Source organism: Sus scrofa, chromosome 13 (genome assembly GCF_000003025.6).
Source record: "Sus scrofa isolate TJ Tabasco breed Duroc chromosome 13, Sscrofa11.1, whole genome shotgun sequence".
NCBI lineage: Eukaryota > Metazoa > Chordata > Mammalia > Artiodactyla > Suidae > Sus > Sus scrofa.
This window is the reverse complement of record NC_010455.5, coordinates 194,981,136-195,004,382: the sequence shown is the minus strand read 5'-3', so window position 1 is coordinate 195,004,382 and position 23,247 is coordinate 194,981,136. Positions and strand designations below refer to the sequence as shown.

Here is a 23,247-nt window from a genome sequence, read left to right as displayed (position 1 = left end):
CCGATAGGCACTGATTCCTTACGCCTTGAGTCATGAGGAAGAGGATTCTCGCAAATTTTCAGATCATATTGTTTTAGAGACTTTCCAGGATAACCCTCCTGGCTTCTCTCTTGCCACTAGAGAAGGGAAAACAGGAATAGACTTGGACAGCAGCAGGGGAAGCTTGGTATCAGAATGGGTTTTTTGGGGGGCTGATGGATGTGAGATCATAGCACTTTTAATACAGAGGGTGGAGCCTTCCTCTAAACTGGGAAGTGGGGAGTTCCCGTCGTGGCCCAGCGGTAAGGAACTCGACTAGGATCCGTGAGGGTGCGGGCTTAATCCCTGGCCTCACTCGGTGGGCTAAGGATCCAGCATTGCATGAGCTGTGGTGTAGGTCACAGGCTCAGCTCAGAGCTGCTGTGGCTGTGGCTGTGGCTGTAGCGTAGCCTGGCAGGTACAGCTCTGATTCGACCCCTGGCCTGGAGACTTCCATATGCTGCAGGTGTGGCCCTAAAAAAAAAAAAAAGGTAATCTGGGCAGTGGCTTTGGTTACAGTGGAACATTTCATGTAACCTGAAATTTACGCTCTGCCCAATGGGACGTCATCATTACGCCATCATTTCCAGGGGGCTTCCGGCGGAAAGGACCCGTGCAAAGATGCAGGTGTGTGGGCTCTGGGGGAGACAAAATCTGTGGCAGAGACCCTTCTCCTCCCTCCGGTGTGTGGCATGAGGCTCTTCTGGGGAAGTCCCCCACAAAGGGACCTGTGCGTTGCATCCCTTTGGCCACGTAGGGACAGTGACGTGTGCTCTGAACAACCCCCATGTACCTCGTGGGGGGAGGGTGATTTAGACCAAAGGAGGTTATATAAAAACCCAGAGGGGAACGAAGCCACTCAGGCCTTGTTTCTAGGTGACATCATGCTGCACTATTTAACATTTATCATATTCTGGTCCTATGCTGATTGATCCAGGATTTGAACAAAATATGTGACTACTGACTTAATGGAGAGGCTGAATCACAGGTGCTTCCTGAGGCAAGAGCCCTGCAATTAAAAATATATATATTTTTTTTTTACTGTCGTGGGAACACTGAACACAAGATCTACCCTCTTAGCAGATTTTAAGCTGTACAACACAGTATTAGCAATAGATTCAGTATTTTAGGGCAGATCTCTAGAACTTACTTATCGGGCATCACTGAAATTTTATACCTGTTTCCACCTGTTGGCTGCTGTAAAATTCTTCATGAACATGGCGATGCTAAATATGTCTATGAGAACCTGCTTTTATTTCTTTTGGTTAAATACCCAGGGGTGAGATCGCTGGGTCATATGACAATTCTGTTTTTAAACTTTCATCCGTAATGGCTGCAATGATTTCCCGTTCTGATCCCTGCAGTGTGTCCTTTCCTACCAGCCTAGCAGCCCTGCATTGCGGGTCTTGCTGGGACCTGTTCCTCCCGTCTTACCTGTTGCTCCTGGCAGCCTGGATCCTGACAGGCAGCCTTGGCCACTCCCCTTCCTGCCTGCACACAGCAGCCTGGAGACCTCTTGCTCCAGTTCGCATCGCGTCGTGTTGTCATAATTGGGTGATTGGCTTTTTTTAAAAGGAGTAAAAAATAACATAAACGCTACTAATGCAGTAATAAAATGTTTAACCTCTTATAGTACATACCTTCCGTGCTCCCATCCCTACAGATCCACGTTATCTTTCGTGCAAATAAGCTTCCCCCACGTGCTTTGATCCTTCCAGCCACCCCTTCTGTTTGTTGGCGAGCTGGCCGCAGGGGCTGATCCCCCTTTGACGTGGAGGCCTTGTACCCCTGGGGACCATCCTTAGTTGGGGCTGAGGGAAGGCACAGATATTTTGTGCCCTCGGGAAGGCACAGATATTTTAGGACAACTCTGAAGTTTCCTCTGTCCTGTCTCCAGAGAGCCCCTGTGGCTTCTTTCTCCCACTGTCCAACTGGTTTTCTCTGGAAAGGTAGGAATTCTTATCTCTGGCCTAAGCAACTTGTTCCAAGCAACAGCGTTAGAAAGTGAGGAAGATGGGATTTGATCTCAGGTTACCAGGGGCTGTGATCCTTTTTTTTTTTTAAAGGGCTGTACCTGTGGCATATGGAGATTCCCAGGCTAGGGGTCCAATTGGAGCTGCAGCTCCTGGCCTACACCACAGCCACAGCAACGTCACATCCAAGCCTTGTCTGTGACCTACACCACAGCTCAAGGCAACACTGGATCCTTAACCCACTGAGTGGGGCCAAGGATTGAACCCACGTCCTCATGAATACTAGTTGGGTTTGTTACCACTAGGCACAACGGGAACTCCCCAGGAGCTGTGGTCTTAACCAGAAAGCTCCCTTGTGTTTTTCCGAGGCAGGGGCTGCTTGTCCTTTTCTGTATATTTGCCTCATCATGGATTACAGTGACTGCCACCTGGCATCCTGCAAATGCTTGCTGAATGGGTGGCTGAACAGCCTGGCAGACCTCTGCCTTGTCCCCACACAGTCTTCCTGAGACCTGCCTCTGGGTGTCCGCTGGGTCACCTCCTGGGATGACCTTCCCCCAGCTCTCTTTTAGAGTCGGCGCAAGCTCACCTCTTCTTTGCTGCCTTTCCAGTCTCTCCCAGCCCAGAATCATTTTTTTCCCCTCTCAGAACCAGTATTATTGGTCACATGTGGCCTTTTGTATCTTCTCTCCTCCCAACCTGACGACTGTAAATCCTTGAGAAGCGGGGGTAGTGCCCAGAACCACACAGTAAGTGTTTGGTGATTCGATTCTTTGGGGATGAATCAAAACCTCGGGCTGAGCTGTCCAAAGAAATGCCATGGTCGTTTTTGGGTTTTAGGAATGAAAGAAAATAGTGAGGTCAAGGAACAAAATTGAAAAAAAAAAAAAAAACATAAAATAAGTAAGGGGGCACATTGAAAAATTGTCGGCCCATTTTGGGGTGAGTCCATGTGTGCATTTTCGCGCTGCAGCTGTTCAGGCTGAATCACAGGGTAGGTGTGTCATCTCTTGGCTTCGAGCTCGGTGGCTAGGCATCTGCCCTCTGGGGGATCGAAGCAGATTTATGTGATGAATAATGTGGATTCTCGTCCAGCACTTGGGATGTGGTTTGACAAACTTCATGCAGATGGCAGGGGAAACACATCAGGTGTCTTTACCCACTCATCCCCCTCACCCCCTTGAGACACAACAAGAATGTCCCTCAGCTGAGTTTGTGTGTTGAGGTCCAGCCGAGGGTCAGCCTCGCTGTCCATAGTGGCTTCTCTTTGGCCAACTGGCGGCGCCCCCACTGAAGGGTCCTGGGTTGCAACTGAACATGGAAAGCCTACGTGCATTGAGCACCTATTGTGTGCCTGGCATTCTGCTCAGTGCTCTCAAAAGTGTACGTGACTGAGCCTCCCCGTTCACACTATGGACGTGCTGTCCTCCCCAGGTCCAGCTGCTAGAACCCACATAACCTCTTGCAACTCACACCGTTGTGGTGACCCTGGATTCGAACGGTGCTTTCCCTGGCCTCGAACCCCATGACCCCCTCCCCTGCATCTTGACCTTCCCTTTTGAGTACAGAGGTGTTTTATTTTACTTTATTTGTATTTAAAAAATTTTGTATTACAGTTGATTAAAATGTTCTGTCGGGAGTTCCCGTCGTGGCTCAGTGGTTAACAAATCCGACTAGGAACCATGAAATTGTGGGTTCGATCCCTGGCCTTGCTCAGTGGGTTAAGGATCTGGCATTGCCACGAGCTGTGGTGTGTAGGTCGAAGGTGCAGCTTGGATCTGGCGTTGCTGTGGCTCTGGTGTAGGTCGGCAGCTGCAGCTCCGATTGGACCCCTAGCCTGGGAACCTCCATGTGCTACGGGAGCAGCCCAAGAAATGGCAAAAAAAAAAAAAAAAAAAAAAAATTCTGTCAATTTCTGCTGTGCAGCAAAGAGACCCAGTCATATGTATATACATACTCTTCTCACATTATCTTCCATCACGGTCTATCCCAAGAGATTGGATATAGTTCCCTGTGCTGTACAGCAGGACCTCATTCCTTATCCATTCTAAATGGAATATTTGTATCTATTAACTCCAAACTCCCTGTCCATCCTACTCCCTCCCCTTCCCCCTTGGCCACCACAAGTCTGTTCTCATATCTATGAGTCTAAACAGAGGTCTTTAGATGAGGATTCCAGAATTTTGAGACCCCTGGGCTTGTGCTACTCTCTAGCCTTCCTACCTTGGCCAGTTCCCCTTAGCGTGGCTTTGTTCGTGAATGTGTTAAGTTCAGTATTGCCTGAATAGCCACGTTTGGGTGGCATGTTTTGGGGGTGGGCTGTGCAATCATTGCAAAGTAATGCAACATGATGGCTAATTTGGGAAGCTGATTTTATTGTAGATGCCCACCCGCAGGCGAAACCTATCAAGCCGGGTCCTCGTGCACCCTCGGGAAAGTGAAATCTCTTCAGCCTTCTTTTGAAGCCTCTTCTCCAGGTGGACTGAGGACTCTGCTGTTACTGTCTTGTTCTGGTGCACGTCCAGCCCGGGTGTTGGTGCCTTGGGTGTGATGCAGCAGGAAGCCCCAGATTCTTTGCTTGCCGGGTCCCTCTCCTGCCCACGTTGCATAAACACCAGCATGGCAGGGACAGATGGCCACTCCAGGGGCTCCTTTGATGTCACATTTGGTCGCCTGGGTGGGGGGTAAGGGGTGTTGCCAGCAGCCTCCACGGAGGTGGAGAGGCTGACTGGGAAATACCCACTTGACAGCGGGTAAACAAAAGCCCGGCTCCGGAAGAGCTGGGTGCCTTGATACGTGTGCGGGCTGGGCTGTCCTGGAGTCCGGTTTACATAAGTGTGTTTAGCTTGGGAAGAAGCCAGTCGGCTGGAAGCCTGGTCTTTCCTCTCTGCTCCTAATTGATGCTGCTCGAGGTCTGGTTTTATGCTGCGAATGTGAATGGACTGGGGTGGAGGTGGGGTGATGAACTGTGAGATGGGATGGCCGATAATTACTTTCAGGGCTAGAAAAAAAATTTCATTCTAGAGGCTTGGGTTTGCTTTGCTGGAGGCTCAGGTAAACGTATCTAAAATCCCAGGAGCATCGAGAACGAGCCGTGGGGACCCAGGTATCAGTGGGGCTCTGCTGGTCAAAGAGCATCAATCCGTGGAATGGGGCTGAAGGCTTTGATGAGAATGGGAAGTGGGTAATGAGGAACCTCCAGACAAGGAGGCCACGAGGCAGCAGAATCACGCCCGGAAGAGAAATTGAAGGTTGACAGCCTGTGACAGTGAGAGTTCTTGGTGGATTTTGCTTTGGAGGAAGATGGGTGGTTATTGTAGTTGCCTGCATGCAAACTGAGCACAGAGTGGAACCCAAGTGGAAAAGGCAGAAGCCACAAGGGCTGATTGAAAGCTTTTCCTCCTCCAGCCTCTGGGTAATGACTGTTAGTATTTATTTTTCTAATGCATGTACCGATGTCTCAGCAAACCAAATTGAGATAATGTATTCAAGTTAATAGAGTGACATCTAGTTGCAAAGTTTCCTATTGATGGGGGGTGGGGGAGGGTTCGTTTATTTCTTCGTTTTTTCCGCAAGTGAATCATTGGGGAGCTATGGGTATCTTCTTTGGATAGGTGTCCTGGGGTGGGGGTGCGGTTCAATGAGGTCCCAGCACAGTTGACATGCTCTCGAGGAGCTTACGGTGTACAAGGGATGAATAGAGAATTTCATGGGGACGATAACAGGGGGCCGGATGAGAGGTATCATCTGGAAGTTTGGTACATTCAGAAGATCAGGACACTTGCCATTCAGGGGTGAAATGATTGGGAAAATCATTAATGATAATATTATTGTTAGGTTCCTCTGCTCCGCACTCTCTCTCTCGGTCTGCTTACAAACAACAAGGATTTGGAGGTACAGCCTGAAAAGTGCTGTAGCAGCCCTGGGACTGAGCCAGGGGGCTTAGTCATGCAAGGATGGAGCAGGCGGTCCGGCGGGAGGTTGTCCCGGCCGGGAGGTGTGGCAGCAGTGCTGGGATAGACCCAGTGGTCTCGCCACACAGGGATGGAGGCAGGTGTTCTCTGCAGGCGGGATTGATCAGCTCAGGACCGGAGCCATTCTGGGTAGAAGAGAATTTTCTCTCGAACGGACACCCCAGTGTAACAGCTCTGACCTGGGCTCTTTTAATGAGCCATTCGGGTCCCTCACCCCTAGTGAAAAAAAACCGCTCCTGCAGGTTGCCTCAGAGGTTGAATTCTTGATCGCAATCAGGCCTCCTGTTTTTGGTAACAATGGCCTGGGTTTTTTGGTTTGTTGGTTTTTTGCTTTTGAGGCCCGAACCTGTGGCATATGGAAGTTCCCAGACTAGGAGTCGAATCAGAGCTCCAGTTCCCAGCCTACACCACAGCCACAGCAACGCAGGAGCTGAGCTGCATCTGCAACCTTCACCATAGCTCAAGGCAATGCCGGATCCTAATCCACTGAGTGAGGCCAGGGATCCAACCTGCGTCCTCATGGATGCTAGTCAGATTCGTTTCCGCTGCGCCACAACGGGAATTCCTAAATGGTCTGTTTTGAATCACCCGGATCTGAGTCCCTCTCCTATCCTAGCTAACATTGCGGTTACTTTTTATTGCTTATTAAGAGCTTACTCTCTACCTGGCTCATTTTTAGTTTTTTACTTTTTAGGGCTGTACCTGCTGCATATGGAGGTTCCCAGGTAGGGGTCGAAGGGTCGAATCGGAGCTGTAGCTTCTGGCCTACCCCACAGCCACAGCAACACAGGATCCGAGTCGCATCTGCAACCTACACCACAGCTCACGGCAACGCCGGATCCTTAACCCACTGAGCAAGGCCAGGGATTGAACCCACAACCTCATGGTTCCTAGTCAGATTCATTTCCACTGAGCCATGGTGGGAACTCCATACCTGGCAAGTTTTTAACACACATTTAATCTTCCCAGTCACCCCGTGAACTAGTATTATCCCAGCTTTACAGGTGAGGAAACTGAGGCAGAGAGATATAAAGGTGACACGGCAAGTCCTGGTAGACCCCTGGGCTGTTGGCATGCCCAGCTCCCCCAGGCCTCCGTGGTTCTTCCTAGTTCTGATTTTCCTGTGTCGTTCCTTCAGTATTTCTTTCTATTTTCTTTTCTTTTATTTTTTAGAAATGATTTTTATTTTTTCCATTATAGCTGGTTTACAGTGTTCTGTCCATTTTCTACTGTACAGCAAGGTGACCCAGTTACACATACAGACACACATTCTTTTTCTCTCATTATCCTCCATCACGCTCCTATACAGCAGGATCTCACTGCTTATCCATTCCAAAGGCAATTGTTTGCATCTCCTAACCCCAAATTCCCAGTCTATCCCACTCCCTCCCCTTCCCCCTTGGCAACCATGAGTCTGTTCTCCAAGTCCATGATTTTATTTTCTGTGGAAAAGTTCATTTGTACAGCATATTAGATTCCAGATATAAGTGATATCATATGGTATTTGTCTTTCTGTCTCTGACTTACTTCACGTAGTATGAGAGTCTCTAGTTTCATCCATGTTGCTGCAAATGGCCTTATTTCATTCTTTTTTATGGCTGAGTAATATTCCATTGTGTACATATACCACATCTTCCTAATCCATTCATCTGTTGATGGACATTTAGGTTGTTTCCATGTCTTGGCTACTGTGAATAGTGCTGCAATGAACACTCAGGTGCATGTGTCTTTTTCAAGGAAAGTTTTGTCCAGATATATGCCCAAGAGTGGGATTGCTGCATCATATGGTAGTTCTGTATTTAGTTTTCTAAGGTCCCTCCATACTGTTTTCCATAGTGATTGTACCCAGTGTTTCTAAGAGTCAGGGGCAAACAACCTTCGTGTCTGCCCCACTCTTCAGTGTTGGGAGGAATCTAGTTTGTGTGGATGCCTGATGGTGCATTTAGTGATGAGAAGATCTCAACCAGCTGACTTTTTAGATCTTTGGAGGGTGATTTTAATATCATGTAAATGGCATGAATATGAGGGGGAGAGTGTTATTACTCAGTTCCTTGGTGGTGGTTCAGGGTCGGTCTTGATACTGCTAGAAATTGTCTTCTGCTAGGGCATGGCCATTATTCTCTTGTGGTGAATGGTCATTGGAATTAAAAAAAAAATAGATCAGGGTAGTAAAAAATTTCGATCATTTATGCTTAAACAAAGTGGTTATCATTATTTGCTAGTGTTTATTCAATAAAATATGAAAGAGGCGTTCCCATGGTGGCTCCATGGTAACGACCCTGACTAGTATCCAGTAGGATGTGGGTTCGATTCCTGGTCTTGCTCAGTGGTTAGGGATCCCACTTTGCTGTGAGCTGTGGTATAGGTTGAAGACGCGGCTTGGATCCTGCGTTGCTGTGGCACAGGCTGGCAGCTGCAGCTCTGATTCGACCCCTAGCCGTGGAACTTCCGTATGACACAGGTGCAGCCCTAAAAAGACAAAATGAAATGAAATCAAATAAAATAATAAAATCTGGAAGCCAGAGGAGCACTGGCCCAGCAGTCAGCTGACCCAAGTTTTCCTGACTTGAGCTTTTCCTAACTCTTGGACACTAAGCGAGCCAGTTTCTCGGGGCACAAATTTTATCCTTGGGGTCCTTGTGATGTACAGAAGTTTCTCTCCATATGGTAAGCCTTTAAGAGGGGATATTTTATATCAAGACTCAGCTATGAGCTTGATAGTTCTGCATTATTTATTTAAAAATGTTGTTTTAGACCCAGATGCTGTACCTAGATTTTTTTTTTTTAATATTTTGGGTGTTATATTTAAAATATTGTGTTATCCTCTAGTTGTGCTTTCTTTCTTTTTTTCTTTCTTACTCCAGGAGGAGGGGGTTTCATATAGATGAAAAGGGGAACTAAAGAAGAGATAGGATCTGGAAGTAATTTTCAGCAGTAGAGAAATGAACCAAAATGGGAAAACACATCCTTTGGTTGCTAGCCAGATAAAGGGGACACAGGAGTGCGTCCTTGCTTTTTCTCAGTAATTGGATACATTACATGGTTTACATGCATGGGTGGCGTTTTCATTGGGACTTTATGGTTTAAAGGAAAGCAGAAAGCAGGTCTGAATGTACCGATATTTCCCTCTTTTCAAGAGCATGTCAAGTTGGCATTTAAACCCGGGTTGCCGGCCTCTTCTGTCTATTATTTGAAGTCGCGTTGAAATCCTGCAAGTGGGGCCTTGGCTCTGGTGACCCCTGTCTGTTTATCCACTTGGGCTCCTCTTTGGTTCTCTTTTTAACGCACAAATGGGAATGGGTGTGAAGGCTTGTGGATGCTTTGAACGTGGTATGTATATATTTAGGATGTGGGAAATTCATCTGCAAAATGTCAGCCTTGAGTAGACATTGTGTAAGCGTCTGCGTTTACAAACGTAAAATGCAAGGCCTTCCGAAGTGCCTTGTGATTTGATTTCAGTGGGTTTCTTTGGCCCCTCCCATGGCCTGAGGACGTTCCTGGGGCCAGGGATTGAACCTGTATCATTGCAGTGGCCCCCGAGCCACCACAGGGATGCCAGGTCCTCAACCCACTGAGTCACCAGGGAACTCCTGATTTGTATATTTAGAGCTGGCGTGGTGCGGTTGAGCATTTCTGTGTGGGCAGTGTGGTGCCCTTCCACACTAGGCATGTGTTTTGATTTTAGATGTTGTTGAGAATGAATTTTGATTTTAGAAATGGAGACCTTTCTTCTAGAGTTTCATGCCTTAAAATACATGTGGCCTCTTGCGTATCATTTTCCCTCACTGTTTCCCCTGAGAAGTGCTGTGGCTGGTGGTCCTTTGACGGGTGAGGGTCTGAGGGCCTGCAGTCCAGGTTTGGAGGTGGTGAGCTTCCCTTTTCTAAAAAGATGGATCTGGAGTTCCCGTCATGGCGCAGTGGTTAACGAATCTGACTAGGAATCATGAGGTTACAGGTTCGATCCCTGGCCTTGCTCAGTGGGTTAAGGATCCGGCGTTGCCGTGAGCTGTGGTGTAGGTTGCAGACTTGACTCAGATCCTGCGTTGCTGTGGCTGTAGCGTAGACTGGTGGCTACAGCTCCAATTGGACCCCTAGCCTGGGAACCTCCATATGCCACAGGAGCGGCCCTAGAAAAGTCAAAAAGACAAAAAAATAAGAATTAAAAAAAAAAAATACAAAGATGGATCTATCTGACTTGAAATGCCCAGCTTTCTTTGGTTTTTGTTTCATCGTTAGCATGCGGATTTTTACATAGTTGGTCAAATGCATGATTCTCATTTGTTTCAATACATGTGTCCAGGGACTTTTATGAATCTTTGTGTTGAAATTTGTCTAAATCTTGGGTGACTGTTCAAAATGCATTTACCAGTCAGCAGTTCTCTTTAGCACCTGTTCTATGCCTTGTGCAGTGAGCGGCTCATGGAATTCAGGCATGGCTGGATCTGGGAGGCATGGCGAGTCCTGCAACAGAACTCAGGGGCTGGTGGTACCAACTGGGGAAAATGGGCTCAGTGTAATGGGCCTGACAACGAAGTCCCCCAGAGAGGCGTTATTCATAGGGCACCAAAGAAAATAGTCAAAACATATTTTACGTTTCCGAGTTTATAAATCCATTTGAAGTGCTTGAAAAAAAACCCTAGCGTTGGAAATGGATTCATGTATGGATACAACTAAAGCCAGACTTCTTTGACAAATTTAACTTCTGAAAAATATTCTTAGAAAGAGGGACTTTCTTCGAGAGTGTGAAGCCTATTTTTTCTTCCTCTCGCTAAGGTTAAGCTTTACATTTCTCTCTCTCTTCGTAAGATGCTGTTAAAAACATCCAGGCAGCTACACAAAAACCCCTGTGTACGGATGCATAGAGCAGCTTTACTCGTAACTGCCAAAACTCGGAAGCAACTAAGATGTGTTTCAGTAGGTGAGTGGAAAAATAAACTGTGGTACATCCAGACACCAGAGTATTATTTAGTGTTTTTTTTTTTTTTTTTTTGTCTTTTTGCTATTTCTTTGAGCTGCTCCTGCGGCATATGCAGGTTCCCAGGCTAGGGGTCCATTCGGAGCTGTAGCCACTGGCCTACGCCAGAGCCACAGCAACGCAGGATCTGAGTCGAGTCTGCAACCTACACCACAACTCACGGCAACGCCGGATCGTTAACCCACTGAGCAAGGGCAGGGACCGAACCCGCAACCTCATGGTTCCTAGTCGGATTCGTTAACCGCTGCGCCATGACGGAAACTCCTATTTAGTGTTAAAAACGATCTTTTGGGAGTTCCCGTCGTGGCACAGTGGTTAACGAATCCAACTAGGAACCATGAGGTTGCGGGTTCGATCCCTGGCCTTGCTCCGTGGGTTAAGGACCCAGCGTTGCCATGAGCTGTGGTGTAGGTCGCAGATGCGGCTCGGATCCTGAGTTTGCTGTGGCTCTGGCGTAGGCCGGTGGCTACAGCTCTGATTAGACGCCTAGCCTGGGAACCTCCATATACCATGGGAACGGCTCAAGGAAAGGCAAAAAGACAAAAAAAAAAAAAAAAAAGATCTTTCAAGCCATAGACGATGGAGAAGACACTTAAATGCATGTTACTAAGTGAAAAAAGCTAATCTAAAAAAGCTACATAGGTGTTCCTGTTGTGGCTCAGAGGGTTCAGAACTCAGCATGGTGTCCCTGAGGTTGGGGGTTCGATCCCTGGCCTTGCTCCGTGGATTAAGGATACAGTGTTTCGGCAAGCTACAGCTTTGGCCACTGGCACAGCTCAGATCTGGTGTTGCTGTGGTGTCGGCCTCAGCTGCAGTTCTGATTTGACCCCTAGGCCGGAAACTTCCATATGCTGCGGCTGTGGCCATAAAATAAAAATAAATTAAGAAGTTGCATGTTGTATGATTCCAATCATATAACATGCTGGAAAAGGCAAAACTGTGGAGACGGTCAAAGGACCGCTGGGTGTCAGGAGCTCAGGGAAGGGAGGCAAGTCTGAATAGGCCCAGCACAAGACATTAAGGGCAGCGAAATCATTCTGTATAATGTTAATTACGTGTCATTATACATTTGTCAAAAACTATAGCATGTACAACACCGCGTGAGCCCCTTAAGGTAAACTATGGATTTGGGACAATAATGTGTCTGTGTAGGTTAATCATCTCTAACAAATGGACCCCTGTATGGGGGGCTCTGGATGATGGGGGAGGTTGTATGGGGTGGGGTCAGGGGGCATATGAGAACTCTGTGTTTTCTGCTCAATTTTTCTGTGAACCTTCAGCTACGCTCTCAAATAAAATCTATTTAAAAACAGCAACAACAGGAGTTCTCGTCGTGGTACAGTGGTTAACGAATCTGACTAGGAACCATGAGGTTGCAGGTTCGATCGCTGGCCTTGCTCCGTGGGTTAAGGATCCAGCATTGCCGTGAGCTGTGGTGTAGGTCGCAGATGTGGCTCGGATCCCGCATCTCTGTGGCTCTGGCGTAGACCAGCAGCTACAGCTCTGATGAGACCCTGGGAACCTCCGTATGCTGCGGGAGCGGCCCTAGAAAAGGCAAAAAGACAAAAAAAAAAAAAAAAAAAAAAAACCAAAACAGCAACAACAATGTACAAGCCTAAGTTGAGGAAACAGCTGGGTCTTCTCTTCATGGTATCCAGTAAAATGTCCCTTGATGTACATTACTTCCCAGAAGCCCTTGCAGCGGCAGCAGGTGGTGGACAGTGTGAAAAATGTCTTATCAAGCACGAGGCTCCCATATTCAGAGAAGTGGGATGCGATGAGAGTGGGTTTTCCCCCCTGGTGGCTTCCCAGCTAAGACAGCATTGACTTCGAATTCCTCTTCTCTTCCTTCTACTCCCGCATCGTGCCATTATCATTGATACTAAAGATGCAGGTTTTGATGAACTGATGCCTTTGGTAGATTCCACGTGAGCCAAGCCTCCTTTGTGTTGGGTATGGTCGGGGAGGCAGTGGGCTTTGAGAGTATGTGAAATTCCTGTAGCCTGGGGTTCAGAAATGGCCCAATCCTGCCTTGATCCTGTTACCTTTCGCAGGGAGAGCTCCTGGGGGAATCCGTGAGCACAGAGCACATTAATATGGAGCTGAGCAATGACAAAGAGTTTTCTGGAAGTCTAGATCAGTGTTTCTCCTTGCAGGCTGCCTCTTGGTTTTGCAAGGTCATTTTTCATGTCTTCAACAAATGTGCATTGAGCACCTCACTCTGGGCCATGCCCACTTCCAGGTGCTGGTGGTACAGGAGTGAGGACAACCCGGAAGAATCTTGGCACCTGTGGGCAGACATTCTGGCGGTGGGAGATTGACAGTGATGAGTAGTTAAAACATGGGGTGTGTTGGCAGGTATCCTGGTGATAGAGAACCAGGAAGCATGGAAGAGAGCTAGGAAGTGTTGGGGGTTTGAACTCAAATGGGAAGTGAAGAAGGACCCCATTGCATGGGTGACGTTGGAGCAGAGATTTCAGGGGGTGAGGGAGTGAGGAGGAGCCAGTGGGACTTGCTGAGATGAGAGGCCTTTAGAGGATTGTGGGTGGGACATACGATCCGATTTGGGGGTTGGTTTTTTTCTTTTCATTGCCACACCCATGATATGTAGAAGTTCCCGGGCCAGGGATCGAATCTGAGCTGTAGTTGCGATTTAGGCTTAGGGTTAGGGATGTGGCAATGCCGGATCCTTAACCCACTTGTGTCCAGGGATGGACTGCACACCTCCACAGTGACCTGAGCTGAAGCAGTAGGATTTTTAACCCATTGCTCCACAGCGGAAACTCCTGATTTAGGTTTTAATCGGGTCCCTCTGGCTGCAGTGTGGAGATTCAGTTGGACAGGCTTCTCATTCTGACCCTCGTGGCCAGTAATCCTATGTCTGAGCAGTGATTAGACTTCATGATAGCACCTTGCAGCCCTGATCCCACTGGTGCAGTTGGGTCTTCATTGATAAGGTTTTGTTTGTTTACTTCTCTAGCTGCAAATCTTTCTTTTTAGCTGATGAGAAAAAGAACTTTCATCATGGCAAGGTGGCTAGCCGATGAGTTCCATCTTGGGTTCAAGAGTACCTGAGACATGCTTGAAGATTCTTTGGAATTCTCTGCAGTCTGATGTTTCATTTACCTTCAAAACAGGAAAATCTTCTTCTAATATATTTACCTCTTGTTTTGCTCTGAGAGCAATTCTTTTTTTTTTCTTTTTCTCCCTCCCTCCCTTCCTTCCTCTCTCTCTCTCCATCCCCCCACCCCCCGCCCTGTTTCTTTCCAAAAGCTGCTTGATGTGGGATCTCATTCCCAGACCAGGTATTGAACCGGGGGCCTCAGGGGCGAAAACAATGAATCCTAATTGTTAGACCACTGGGGAACTTCCCAAGAGCCCCCTTCTGGCCTGTATTCAGGTTTGACTCTCCTTTCTCCTTATCACGTCCCATTTGGGTTCCGTCTGATCATAATTTTGGTTCTATAAAAGGTGGACCATTTGTCATGTGTGTTACCTTCTCATTGGAGCTACCTACATCATGGCAGAACACAGCCAGTGGTGCTCTGAGCCTTTCCAAACTCCCAACCAAAATTTTGTGGTATTGGAACCTTGTTGGCCCATTTTAAGTGGCATGTGGCAAACTTGTCCACAGATGTTAGTTTACCAGGGTACTCTGAACAGAATAATAATAACTTGGACATCTGGTGCCCTTTTCATCTAGGGATCTTAAAACCCTAAGTGTACATTAATTAAACCTCCCATCCCTGGAAGGTAGGGAGGGGATGGAGGGAGCTGGCTTTAATCACCGCTGCAGAGAACGTAGAGGGGCAGCCTCTGGGTCCAGCACGCTAACTGGCATTTTGCATTTCACGAATGCCTTTCATCTGGCATCTTCTATCCTTGGCAAGTATTACCTGATGGTTAGTGTGTTATTATGCACATCTACGGGAAGAGGGAAATATCCTGGGCTCTAGGGACTTGTCCTAGTTTTTCCCTATTGCATTTCAGAGGACTTCTTTTTTCCTAGCTCATGGGCTAATTGTGGGTCATCTGGAGTCTCATGATGTGGACTGAAGCTTAGTGGAGTTGACTGAGAAAGGTGGTTTGATTTTTTTTTTCATCTTTTTGGTTTAGTATTCTGATAGGTAGGGAGTTCCTTTTCCTTTCCTTCCTCCCTCCCTCTGTCCCTTCTCCCCCCTCCATCCCGCTTTCCCTTCCTTCCTTCCCATCTTTCCTTCTTTCTTTCTTTTTTGTCTTTTTTTTTTTTGTCTTTTTAGGGCCGCACCAGTGGCATAGGGAGGTTCCCAGGCTAGGGGTCTAATCGCAGCTACAGCTGCCGGCCTACATCACAGCCACAGCAATGTCAGATCCGAGCCATGTCGGTGACCTACACCACAGCTCACGGCAACACCAGATCCTTAACCCACTGAGTGAGGCCAGGGATCGAACCTGCAACCTCATGGTTCCTAGTCAGATTTGTTTCCACTGTGCCCCGAAGGAAACTCCGTCTTTCCTTATTTCTTTCCGTCTTTCTTAACTTTCTTTATTTTCTTCCTTCCTCCCATCCTCCTTTTTTTCTTTCTTTTCATTTTTTCTGGTGGTGCAGAGTGAGCCCTTTAAGGCCGGAGGCATCTTTTCCTTTCCTTTCCTCCTTCTTCTTCTTCCTTTTTTTTTTTTTTGCAGTGCCTGTGGCATGTGGAAGTTCCCAGGCCAGGGATCAAACCAGAGCTACAGCTGTGACAACACCAGATCCTTAACCTACTAGGCCACCAGGGAGGGAGTTCCCTTTTCATTGTCAGCTGCCTTCCAAGTCGGTAAAGGGTAGCTGTCATTTAGGGGCCTGGGACATCCCCTTCGTCTTAATCCTCTTCCTCCAGAAAGCTTCCCAAGTGAATTGGGTCAACAGAAGGGCAGGAGAACCATGTCCTCCAGAAGAAGCTTCTTGGAGTTCATTCCTGATAAATGAGGGTGTTGGTTTAAAAAATGGAACAGAACAAAAAAACCCAATGGGAAAATGTTGTGGTCATGTCACTAATAGGGGGAGAATTTAGCCACTCACCTGTAGGAGAAGAGTGAAGGATCTGGCTCTTGCCAAGATCAGGGTGTTTATATGCACAGCCGTGGTCTTTCTGCGGCCAGAGCCAGAGTCATTCTCTAAGGGGATGCCACCTGGCAGTCAGGAAAGGCAAGCCCTGGCAGTGCAGGAGAATGGTGCAAGGTACCCAGTCAGCTTGCAGAGAAGTAGACTTCTTCTCTCTCTCTCTCTCTCTTTTTTGCCTTTTTTAGGGCCACACTTGTGGCACATGGAAGTTCCCAGGCTAGGGGTCCAGTCGGAGCTACAGCTGCCGGCCTATGCCACGGCCACAGCCACAGCCACGCTCCATCTGAACCTTGTCTGCAGCCTGCATCACAGCTCCTGGCAATGCTGGGTCCTTAACCCACTGAGCAAGGCCAGGGATCACATCTGCGTCCTCTTGGATGCCAGTCGGGTTCGCTAACTGCTGAGCCACAACGGGAACTCCAAGTTCTTTTTAAATAGAGTCTTTATCTCTATTTTTAAAAAATTGCCCAATTCCAATATAAAGTGCCTTAGTAACTTTATAATGTAATAGTGCCTTCTTTAGAGTTGCGTGTGGAAATACGCAATGTAATGGACACATGTTGAGAAGTATGTGTTCTTTGTCACCTCCTGTGACACCTCCAACCCACTGATTGCTAGTTTCTTTCTATCTTGATGACTTCAAAGGTAGAAAGATAGCCGTATTTCCCTGGGTAAAAGATAAATGTATTAGTTGAGATGAAGGCCCGTCTGAGTAAATTCCAAAAGCATACCCTGTGCGAGGGTGAGCATCCATGGTTGTTATCTAGGACTATTGAACCATCAAAAATCCTTGTGTTCTTTCATTTAATTGTTGTAGTCTTGGTGTGTTCTTTTATTTATAAAAGGGGGTCGAACTGGCTGCTGCACAGACGCAGCAACGCCAGATCTGAGACTGCGTCTGTGACCTACACCACAGCTCCTGGCAATGCTGGCTCCTTAACCCCCTCAGCGAGGCCAGGGATTGAACCCACATCCTCATGGATCCTGGTCCGATTCTCTTCTGCTGAGCCATGACGGGAACTCCGTGGTGTGTTCTTTGTTTGCCTTCGTGGAACCGTAATGGAAAGTGCATCTCTTCTTAATCCACAGTTGTGGGATTTCTGTGGGTGGTAGGAGCCTCGTTGGCGAGGACCTTCCTGGAATGTTCCTAAAATACATAAATAATTGCAGCAAAGTCATGACTTCGAAATCCATTTGGTTGTTGGAAAGCCAAACCAAGCAAAAATCTTTGCCTCCAGCATTAACACCATGCTTTAAGTTCGATAGTTAATCTCTCTGCTCATAGCCACGGCAAGGGCCCTACCCATGGAATCCTCGAATTCGGATGTAACTCTGAAAAGCAGAGACAGAAAAGAAGGCTAAGAGTAGCACAGTGAGAATAAAAATCATAATCCTACCACTTACGAGCTGTGTGACCTTAGATCAGTCACTTAAACTGCATGATTTGAATTCGTACGTCCTCATTTTGGGTATAAGTTCCTTCTAGGACTGTGAAGATGAATAGAGTTCTCCAGGGTCCGAAGAATGGTCAGTCCCCCCCCCATTGTCAGCTTTCTTGTTCTTGTCATCATTTCTCTGCTCTTAGACAGGAGCCAAATGAGTAATAGTGGAGTTTTTCAAAGATTTTTTTTTTTTTGGCCACACTTGAAGCATCTGGAAGTTCCCCAGCCAGGGACTGAATCTGAACCACAGCTGTGCCTATGCCGCAGCTGTGGCAACACCAGATCCTTAGCCCACTGTGCCATAGTGGGAACTCAAAGAATTCTGTTTTTTTTTCCTCCTACTAAACGTTGTTGGATTTAACCCTTTGGAAGCCAGTTGGCTCCATGTCCTGTCTGTGGGGCTCTGTTAACTGCAGTAGATGGCCATCATGAAATTTGCAGTGATGTTTGGGTCCTTTTTTTTCTGTTTCCTCTCCTGGTATGCTTACAGCACTGCTTTTTTCATGGCTTCTCTATCATTCTTCTTGTGTTTCTTTACTTTGGCCGTGAAGGCCAGAATTATACCTAGTACTTGCTCGAGAACTTTGCTGGTGAAGCTGAGTTTCCTGAAGAGAGATTTGGCTGCTTCATGGCTGAGGGGGTCATGCCTGAGCTTCGTGGGAGGACCAGTGAGCCATGCTTTGCTTGGTCAGTGACTGCTTCTTACCCTTGGGGAAGTGGAAATAGAGGTGTACATGTTATATGCAAGTCATTGTAAAAATCCTTTTTGGGGGAGTTTCTCTTGCGGCTCAGCAGGTTACAAACCCAACTAGTATCCACGATGATGTGGGTTCAATCCCTGGTCTCTCTCGGTGGGTTAAGGATCCAGCGTTGCTGCGAGCTGTGGGTGTAGGTCACAGATGTGGCTTGGATCTGGTGTTGCGGTGGCTGTGGTATAGGCTGGCAGCTAGAGCTCCCCTTTGACCCCTAGCCTGGGAACTTCCATTTGCCATAGGTGACGCTCTTAAAAAAAAAAAAAAAAAAAGCCCCCAATTTTTTTTTTGCTTTGGGACCTGGTATTTGAACAGCTAACAGTTCAATAGATGGACTAGAGACCCGAGTCTGGTTAGCAGGTGGAGATTCCTCACATGTAGCTCCTGTCTCACAGTGTGGCTGGGGTGACGGAACGTCATGGCCTTGTGACAAAGAGAAAGGGAGTGACAGCAATAGAAGGGCATCTTGGAGAGTGTGAGTGGTGGTTCAGAAGCCACACTGCCTGGGCGGAACCAGCTCCGGCCCAGATGACTGGAGTGACCATGGGCAACTTACTCTCCCTCTTGGGGTTACCGTTCCTTCTCCTAAGATGCAGGATAAAGGTACCCACCTCGTAGAGTTATTGCAAATCGTTGATGGAGTAACATGTGTCAGGATTTAGAGGATTCAGCTTGGCACTGGTACACCTCCAGGAAATGTGAGCTAGAACCACCCTCTGCATCTTGATGGGGCAGATGGCATACACCGAGCGCGAGTGATGGGCTCCGGTGGGGGAGGGGAGGAACGAGCAAGGAGGACTTGAGGGAAGTTATACCCCGAGCGCCCCCTTTCTTTCTCTTTTGTGTATGATATTAAAAAATGATCATGCGCATTCATTATCGAAAACCCAGAGTAGGCACACAAGCAAAAAGAGGACAATCAAAACCACCCCTTGGCCAGAGTTCCCATCGTGGCTCACCAGAAAGGAATCTGATTAGTATCCATGACGATGCAGGTTCAATCCCTGGCCTCGCTCAGTGGGTTAAGGATCCAGCGTTGCTGTGAGCTGTGGTGTCAGTCGCAGATGTGGCTTGGATCTGGCATTGCTGTGGCTGTGACATAGGCCAGCAGCTACAGCTCTGATTCACCCCCATAGCCTGGGAATCTCCATATGCTGTAGGTGCGGCCCTAAAAAGACAAAAGATACCCCAAACCCAAAACCAAACAAAAAAAAAGACCCCTGCTTCCAAGAGGTACCTACTATCAACATTTAGCAAGTCTTCTCTGCTGACTTGCTTTTTGAAGGATGTCAGGGAGGGTTAATGTTTTCCTCTGCTTGGTTCCATCAATTTGGTTACATCAGTGTGTTATGTAAGGAGCAATTTTTACTTGCTTTTAAAATTCTGTCATGAAATATTTTAAAAAACACAGATAAAAAGCATGAAGAATAACATACTCTGAGAGGGCAGTGTCTTAGACTGGGCTCAAATCACATGGAGAAGCCTTCAGTTTTAGGAAAAGGGCAGGCCTTCTAAACTCACTCAGAGTCTCCTTAGGTCTGTTCCTGCACTGGGCATTTCAGGTGGGTAACTTCCTGTATCCCTACAGTAACCATCCAAGGTCATTCTCCCCTCCTTTTTGATCCTATAATTAAGAAGGCTCTGAAAGGATTCACCCACCGTGGCATGTAGATCCCTGTAGAGCTGGAAGTGTCGGGAGCTTGATACCACCCAACCTGAATGCTGCCTTCTCTTCACAATTGCCTCAAGGCCCCCTGACTCAACCATCCTTGCCCCAAAACACCCTTCTTTTATGTCTTGAATATTTTTTTGACAAATTATATTTAGAAATATAAAGTGAACAAAATCAAGCTTTTTTTTGTGGTAAAATATATATCACACAAGGTTTACCATTGTAAACATTTCAAAGTGAACATTTCAGCAGAATTAAGTGTGTTCATGATGTTATTTAATCATTACCACTGTCTTTTTCCAGAGATTTTTCATCATTCCAAACAGAAACTCTGTACACACTAAGCATAACACCCCCTACCTCCACCTTCTGTTTTACATTCTACTTCTGTAAATTTGCTTATTCCAGATAGGTAATTCCTCATGTAAGTAGACTATGTGTCCTTTTGTGACTGGCTTATTTTACTTATCATAATGTTTTCAAGGTTCATTCCTGTCATAGCATATATCAGAAATTCATTCCCTTTTTGGACTGGATAATATTTCATGACATATGCATCCTACATTTTGTTTATGCATTCATCTCCCAGTGGATATTTAAGTTTTCATCTTTTCACTGTTGTGAATTGTGTTACTGTGAACATTGGTCATAAAACTCAATGACAATAACAACAAACAACCCAATTTAAAAAATGGACAAATAGACATTTCTCCAAAGAAGATATACATATGATAGATAAGCACATGAAAAGATGCTTGCCATCGTTAGGGAAACGCATGTCAAAACCACAACAAGGAGTTCCTGTTGTGGTGCAGTGGAAACGAATCCGATTAAGAACCATGAGGTTGCGGGTTCGATCCCTGGCCTCGATCAGTGGGTTAAGGATCTGGAGTTGCCGTGAGCTGTGCTGTAGGTCTCAGATGCAGCTTGATCTGGCATTGCTGTGGCTCTGGCATAGGCTACAGCTGCGATTGGACTCCTAGCCTGGGAATCTCCATATGCCGTGGGTGTGGCCATAGAAAAGACAAAACAAACAAACAAACAAAACCCCACAATAAGATACCACTTCCCAACCCCTAGAATAGCTATAATAAAAAAAAGGAAAATAGTAAGTGTTGGGCTCTTTGTGGAGAAATTGGAACCCTTGCGCATCGCTGTCGAGAATGTAAAATGGTGCAGCTGCTGGGGAAAAGAGTTTGGTCGTTCCTCAAAATATTAAGCATAAAATTACCATATGACTCAGCAATTCTGTTCCCTAAGTATGTGCTTCAAGCAATTGAAAACAGGGACTCAAGCAGATCCTTCTATACCAATTGAGCTACTTTTGAATGTGTTTTATTATTATTGTTTATCAATTCATCTTTCCTAAGGATGATTTACTTTTCTTGCCATCGGGCATTTCGCATGTAGAGCAGCAGAAATTAGAGCTCCAGAAAAAACCCTGCTCACATTTGTGCTGACATAATAATGCAAAGGCATGTGAGTTGAAACTAAAGCCCTCGAGACACAGAAAGTTTGGTTCAACCTTGGAGGCCATCTTGAAATGTCCAGACACAATGGAAATCCAGGCTGAATCTGATTTTTTTCTAATAACATTGTCAAGATACTATTCAAATAAGGTCAAGAAGATTTCTCTACAGAACTTTTTTCTCCCAGTCGAAGAGCCCCAATGATTTATTTCCCAAGTATGAATTTTATTTTATGTACCATGATGAAATTGGCAGGTTCTGCTGATCAGAATTAGAGCATTTGTTTTGAGTTCTAGGGTTGTTATTCTACATCTCCAGAGCTGAGTCTCTGGACTGCTTGTTAACCATTGATAATTCATCCTGAATTTAAAGCCTTTAGGGGATGTATCAAAACACTCACACTCATACTTGTTATTCTGGAAACCATCTTTGAACTATAGATTGAAATACTTTCTCCTTAGAGGTGTGGGAACTGTAATTGCCCAAATTCTTGTTGAACTCCACCCTGTAGCTCTGCCATGAGTTCTGCAACTGGGTGTTAACCTAAAAAAAAAATACCCTCCCCTCTTGAACTGGGTCAGTGGTAACATGCTTTGGTTTCTCTGCAGGATGGAGCTGCTTAAGAAGGAGGATATGGGAGTTCTCACTGTGGCTCAGCAGTAACAAACCCAGGATTTGGGTTCAACCACTGGCCTTGTTCAGTGGGTTAAGGATCTGGCGTTGCCATGAGCTGGGGTGTAGGTTGCAGACGTAGCTTGGATCTGTGTGGCTGTGGGTGTGGTGTAAGCTGGCAGCTATGGCTCCAATTCGACCCCTAGCCTGGGAACTTCCATATGCTGTAGGTGTGGCCCTAAAAAGCAAAAAAAAAAAAGAATGGGGATATGGAGTATAGTTGTCTGGCCAAGTTGGCACATGTAAACTGTCCTAAAATTGCAATGTAACAGCTGAGTCAAGCACAGACTTTCAAGTGCTGTCCACGCACTTGAGATCCAGAGCGTGGAGAGAACCCAGCCGGTTGGGATTGCAGAGGCTCTTCTTCCTGCCCAAGTTGTGAACCAGCTGGGAGAGATGGAGGAGTCAGCAGGTGGAGACCAGAAGGTCAGCTTCCGTATTGATGGATGTGGGATTGGAGGTTGTGGCTTAGAGGTAGCAGACAGTAAGTTTCTTAAAAATCCTTGGCTGGAAGAATTAGATGGACTTGACCACCTATGCAGACAGACCTAGCCCTGGACAACAGTAGGCGTCCTCCCTACTGAAATTACCTTCGAGTTGCACCTACCATGTGATCCAGGGTGGGTCAGACCCTGGGTTCTCCATGGGGCTGGAAAATCCCAAAGGGAGGGGAAAGTGGTGGCTTGAGCTAGGCATTCGGGAGTCACTCCGAAAACCGGGTGAGGGACTGCCTCCGCGGAGCAGCCCAGGTGGTCAGCAAAGCCGGGGTGTTTTCTGTGCTTTACTGTGCATGGATCTTCCCCTTGGAAGGAAACCTCAGGAAACGCATGTTGCATCAAGCTGAATGCTATCAAGTTCCAAAACACAATTACTTTGTTACCTTTGATTTGATAAACGTGAACCACCCAGGGTTTTGATTCATTTTCAGTGAGAGGACTGATTGTGCCACAAACATAGGATGCAGAGAAGGCCACGTTTGTGTTTTATTATTATGTATTTGTTAGTAAAGCATAGTTGATGTCCAGTGCTGTGCCAATTTCTGCTCTACAGCAGAGTGACTCTGTCATACATACATATATACACACATCTATATCTATATTTATATCTATATATCTGTACACATTCTTTTGTGTTTTAATAGACATTCACATTACTCCCCATAAAATGCTCCCCTTTGTCAAATGCATGTAGACTCCCCTTTTAATTTTTTTTTTTTT

General features: G+C 46.6%; 1 protein-coding gene across 7 annotated transcripts in view; it reads left to right on the top strand.

Annotated features, from left to right (window-relative positions):
- TIAM1 (T-cell lymphoma invasion and metastasis 1) overlaps nucleotides 1-23,247 on the top strand; it is a 461,256-nt gene that overhangs the window by 231,368 nt on the left and 206,641 nt on the right. Inside the window, exon 1 of one of the 7 annotated variants that reach the window (XM_021070908.1) lies at nucleotides 4,039-4,903. The exons of the other annotated variants lie outside the window; for them this stretch is intronic. The gene's annotated coding sequence lies outside the window, so the exon portion shown is untranslated. Of the gene's footprint in view, nucleotides 1-4,038; nucleotides 4,904-23,247 lie in introns of those variants that run through there. 7 annotated transcript variants of the gene reach the window in all.